Source organism: Eschrichtius robustus, chromosome 1 (genome assembly GCF_028021215.1).
Source record: "Eschrichtius robustus isolate mEscRob2 chromosome 1, mEscRob2.pri, whole genome shotgun sequence".
NCBI lineage: Eukaryota > Metazoa > Chordata > Mammalia > Artiodactyla > Eschrichtiidae > Eschrichtius > Eschrichtius robustus.
This window is the reverse complement of record NC_090824.1, coordinates 128,914,301-128,920,300: the sequence shown is the minus strand read 5'-3', so window position 1 is coordinate 128,920,300 and position 6,000 is coordinate 128,914,301.

The window sequence follows — 6,000 nt, the reverse complement described above, 5'->3', positions numbered from 1 at the left end:
GGTCAGCAAGAAAAGCCCCGCACCCCCCTTTTAAGGGTTCTCAGGCTAGGGAGGTGGCGAGGGCTTCACGGTTCTGGGAAATGATGATGTCTTCTCGGTTTCCCGAAATCGGCAAGTGTGCCTTGCCCGCATGCAGTGAAGGGAGCGTCCTGAGCCGAGGGCGTCCTCCCCAGGCTGACGGTCTGGAGTTCCCCCGGGGTTTTCCCTAATGGGGGAGGGGGCTCCGGACCCCGGAGCCAGGAGAAGGGGGACCCTAGGAAAGGAACCGAATTTCGAAAGCCAGAGTGGAAAGCCCGGGCAAAGGGCTGTGCGCAGCGACAAGGAGCAGCGGCCAGGGCGGCTCAGGGAGCCCTCGCCGGCTCGTGGGGCTTGAGGGGTGAGCTTGGAGAAGGCGACGAGGCGGGAGGCAGGCAGCGCAGAGTGAGGCGATGGAGTCTTTAGGTATAATAATAAAAACAACCACAAGAACCCAAATCGGAAGAACTAAACGAAAAAAGCTGTAGAGACAGGGCGCGGGGGCAGCCGGCGACCGGGCGCGGGTACTCACCGTGCGGCGGCGGCTGGAGCCGGGCGAGCGGTGAACGGAGGTGCGCGGCGGGCGGAGCGGCGGGCGGGAGTCCGGGATCCGCCGGGCTCTCCGGGTGACGGCGCGGCCCCTCCCAGCGCGCGCGCGCACAGCCGCGCTCCCGGGCTCCCCGCGCTCACACTCGCGGTCCCGCTGGCCCCTCCCGCGCGGCGCCGTCTCTCAGCAGGCGCGGAGCTCCAGGGTCCTGGGCGGGGAGACTTGTGCCCTGTGCCTTTGCCCCTGATGCCCCGGACGAACCCGGAGTGGAGGCCGAAGCCTGGAGCGCATGGCGCGGCGGCGGGCAAGGCGCGGTGACAGCCCGAGTGGCGAGGCCAGCGCGGGGCGGGCGCGCCTGACATCTGCGAGCCGGGGCGCCACACCCACCGCCCGCGCAGTCACTCGCGCCCTCCCGGGGTCCTCTAGCCCGCGGGCCACGCGCCGCGCCCTCCGCCTCCCCACAGCCCCCGGGCCTGGGCGCCCCAGGTAAGCGGCCACACACCTGCTCCCTGCGCCCGGCACCTGCGGCCCAAACTCATTAAGGGGACCAGGAGGGAGGTAGGGCCCGGGGCCACAAAGTTTGCCCCCAAGAACAAAGTGGGGAGGCCTCAGCGCGCCCGGCTAAGGGGCCAGGACCGAGACCAAGGCCAGGTAATGGGGCTACGGAAGATTCAGAAGGAAAGGGAGAGGGGATGGGTACTGCACTTTCGGGCCAAGGCAGTGGCCTTGGGAAGCCAGTAGCGTGGGGAGCCGGAGCAGAGATCAGGGTGTGGGGTACCAGGGGATGGCAGCTGGAAAGGGGCAGAACCAACTCCCCCACGGCTTCAGACTTGGATGCGAGGTGTCAGGACAGTTCCAGCCTGGAGAGGGGCGACCTCCTGCCTCCTTCACTGAGCTGTGGACTCGGGAACTGGGTTTGGAGGTCCTAGGCCTTGACTCTCTCCCCACCAACACCAACCAGCCCAGGGCTGGAGCCAAGTCATCACTGGGAGATACCTGGGGTCAACTACTAGTTGACCACTAGACTACTCCCTAGCTCTCCTGTGAAATCAGTTTCCCCGTGGTGGGGTTCTAGCCCCTGATGCTGCAGACGCTCCCTGGCATCTTCTCTCTTCCCAGAGCTCCATTTCTCTCCACCCCTCTCTTTTCTCTTTCGGCTTCTGTCTTCACCATCCTTTTCCCCCACTATCCCAGTGGGTCTCATCTTCTCCCTCTCTCTCAATCTCCGTCTTTCCTTATTTGAGTTATCAGTCGCACTCCCTCCCTCTGTGCCCGCACCCGTACGCCCCCTCGCCCCCCACCCCTCCGTGGCATTAAGTGTCCTTAATGGACACGTTAATTAAACTGTAATTAATCATACTGTCCGGCCCAAGTTTGAACAATTACCCTAATCAAACAGAAGTTAATAATGGCAGGCATGGCCCGGGGCGCGGCGGGCCGCCAGGGCAGGGGGCGCAGCGGCCGTGGCGGCTACCGACGCGGGCAGCAGCGACGAGAGCAGCCCGTCCTTGGAACCCGGGCGGCGCCATAAATCTTCCGCGGCCAGCGGCGCCGGGTCGCCCTCGCCCCCGCCCCCTCGTTTTCCCTCTCGCTCTGGCTTACAGGCCCTCTCCCCTCCGGCACTCCGGCTCCTCTAGGGTTCGTCTCGCCCTTCTCCTCCACTTCTCTCCTCTGTTTCTCTCTTCTCTGCGGGGTCGCAGGGACCCTGGGACATGCCTTTGGGGGTGGGAGCGGATCGCCCAGGCCTACCCTCGGAGAGAGGGGGCGGCCAGGCCCTAGGACTCGTTTGCCACCCCCTTCTCCCCTTGGCTAACGCGTTTTCCGAGGCCACGAAACTACCCTCCCCCCCAAGTTTGAGGGCTTAGTCTCTGCTGCGGGGTCTCTTCTAGAGGGGTTCTTGCTCTTTCACCTTCCAGAGTTCCCGTCTTTCTCTCCTGGATTTCCTTGTCTTTTTTTCTTTCCTCCCAGAGCCTGCTCAGCCCCTTTTCTCTCTCTGACTCTTGCCCCTCCACTGGCGCGTCTTTCCCAGGCTCTGCCTCTGTCCCGTTCTAACTCTGCCGATCTCTACCTCCCTCCCGCCCCACTTCCCTCCAAGGAAAACAGGAACCTATTTTCCGTCCCGGTCCGAGAGCCGCCCCCAGCCTCCACCTGCTCATCCCCCCTCTCTCGGCCGGCCTCCCCACCCCATAATTACAATCCCGTTCGGTAATTATTCTTAGTCTCCTAATGATTTTTTAAAAGGCATCTCAGAATTCGGCGTGGTGGTGACAACGGTCTCGGAGCCAGGACGCCCCCGGGGTGGTGGGGCTTGGGAGTGGGAAAAAGATGGGGAGGATTCCCCTGAGCAGGGTCTGCCTACCCTGCCTCTATTGTACTGCGAGGGCCAGCAACGCCTCTGGAGCCGGCCTCTAGAGAACTCCCGGCAGCCGGGCCGCGGGGCCCCGGGGACTTCTCAGACAAAAGTTCTCTTTGCGGGTTGCAACGCCAGGGGGGTGCAGGTTCACCCCTGCGTCTCCGGTCAGAACCAAACTGCGGACAGCTCCCTGCACCCGGTCCGGCTTCGCAGACCCACCCTGCTCTCTCACCCGGGTCTGGACTGGAGAAAGACTTAAAGGAGTTTGGAGAGAGGCTGAGGAGGCGGCACCGCTCACCTGAGGGGTAGTGATCTCCGGGGAGCGGGTCTTGGGGTCGGAGCTGGGCTCTGCTCTGGAGTAGCGTCCAACTGGTTAGTATCACCGCAAAGAGCATTTTACAGTTTGCAGACAGCCCTTTCTCACAACAGCCCTGGAAACAGGAAGAGACCATTTATTCCCATTTTACAGGCAGGAAACCGAGGGTCAGGCAGTGGAAGCCAACTCACCCGGGTTCCTCGGTCAATAAGGGGTGCAGGCTGATCTCCCAGACCCCAAATGTCGTGCGTTGCACGCTGCCTGGGGGGCCTCGTTTAGTGAAGGAAGACAAGCGCTGCGCAGCTCATGAGGAGCTTTTAGGATCGCCCTCAAAACACTCCGTGAGGAGGAAACAGGCCTAGCAAAGCCAGGTCACTTGCTCAGATGCAGGCAGCCAGTGCGGGGCAGCGCTGGGACTTGAACTCAGGCTCAGACAGGGGAGGGTGGCACCCCTCTTGCTCAGACACGGCTCTGAGTCGTGCGGCCCTGTTCAGAGCCTGGGGAACCCGCGGGAGTCGGTGCCCTTGGCCTTCCTGACCCCCATTGGCGCTGAATCTTTTATCCACTGCCGTGTGCACCAGGGTCGGAGGGCCAGACTCTGGATCAGGGACGCGCCTGGCGTGCACCCGACCAGCCCCGGGTCCGTGCTGCCTCTGAGCCCCCGGCGTCGCGTGCACACAGCCGGGCGTCCCACGCCCATTCCGGCTCCCGCTTGGGCTGGGGCTGGGCGGCCGCGCCTCCTCCTCAAGCACATATTTTTTACCAGTTGAATTAACGGCAGTTTTCGTCAGTTAATTAGGTTTAATTTACATAATTAGTACAGTATAAAGAGGATTGGGGATAATCATGGGGTACGTAGCGCTTACTGTGTAAACACGTATTCTGAATTAAAAATCAGATGTAATTAAGGCGCGCAGGCCCTGTTTAGGCAGGGTTTTAATTGTAATGAATTTCTAATTAACACTCAATGATTGCCAAATGCAAAGGGCTGTAAAATTTTCTTGTAGTTTTGCTAATTTATTGTTTACTTAATATCTGGATATTAATCCGACGACCAGATAGACCCTAGCCCCACCCGGCGGCCCGGCCCGAGCAAATGAAGGTGGCTGGGCGGGGCCTGCTGGCCGCAGCTGAGAGCAGAGGTGAGGTCGCGGGGGAGGCGGGGGCCACAGAACCCGCACGAAGGTGCTCAGAAGTGCCCACCTCGCTCCGTGTACAGACGGGAAGACTGAAGCTCCAGGGAGGGGCCGGGGCTTGCTGGAGGCCATACACTCGGGGTTCCTGCCTCCCAGACCCGGCTCTTGGGGATCAGAGGCCAGGCCAGCGCTCCTGCCAACGAAGGACTTCTCCCTGGGGACATCAAAAGGAGGGAGAAAAATCTCAGCCTAGATCCAGTTCTACTGACCACTTGAGTAACCATGGATCTTGACTTGGCCTCAATATGTGCATCTGTAGGATGGGCACACTGGCACTTTGCAGGAGTGAAGGGTTGACTCAGAGGCCCAGGGGCACTGCAGATAAGCATCTTTCTTCTGGAGCCCTGAGGGGTTGGGGGATGGAGCTTGAGGGACACTGCTTGAGTGTAGGTCGCTTAAGCTTGGAGGAGGGGCAGAGCCTGGAGGATTTGAGAATGGTTTGAAGGTTGCAGAGCCTGGCTCTGCCCAATCTGGGGCTCTCTCTGCACTTGGGGATGCAAGTTAGGCTGGGAGGGACTGAGGAGGGAGCCCAGGACAGACTTATTTGCCCCAACCAGACATAGATATTCCCAAGGCCTGAACAGAGGTATTTGTGAAAGAGGGCGGGTGAGTATCTCAGCTGGCGCCAGGACTCCTCCCCACCCCAAAATCTCTAGTTTGGGTCCCAGTTGCCTCCCCTCCCCCAAGGGTTCACCTGCTGTCAGTCCCAGCTTAGCCCTAAGTCTCTTTCCAAGGTCTTTAGCACAGGGGAGACTCTGTGGGCACTTAGAAATTTCCTACCAACCCAAGGAACACACAGGAAGAAAATTCAATGGCCCTTAGAGGCTTCCGCCCCACAGAGCAGGCTACCTTCATTTCTCTCCTCAGTGCCTGCCTTTCAGAAGCCCCAGAGGACTCTCCTGGACACTACACTGACCCTCCTCTAAGCCTGTCTGCTTGCCCGGACCCCTCACTCCTGTCTGTCTGATGCTATCTTATTTTCTTCATTGGATTGTTCACTGGTTAATATTTCCTGATTTGTTTGTGCGTGTTTTCTGTCTCTCCCACTGGAATGTTTTGTTTGCTGCTGTATTCCCAGGGCTTAGAACAAGGTCTAGCACACAGTTGGTGCTCAACATGTTAGTTAAATGAATAAGTGAACAACATTTGAGTGGAAGGGCTGTGACCAGATTTGCTGGCCATAGTGATTGAACGGTGCCCTTGTTGTCTAGTGGCCAATCAGGTTCTTCAAGAGTTGTAGGTTCTATGCTTCCTGGTGATGCCTAGGAAGGTCTTGGGATTCTCAGCCTCCACACAGGTTCAGGCAAGGCTACTCAGGCAGAGCCTCTGAAGGCTGAAGGCTGGTTCTCACAGGAGGGGGGGAATGGGCTCTGGCAGGCAGGTGGGGAGCAGCTGGCAGGCTTGCTGAGCGCTCCCTGGTAGCAAGGGCTTCCTTCCCAGGGCCTCCTCCACACAACATGGTAGGGGGAGGGGCTGGAAAGAGAACAGACTCTGGACTCAGCAAGGCTTGGGTTCAAATCCCAGTTCTGCTCTGTTTGAGTCTCCAAACTTGCATCTGTAAAATAGTTCCTGG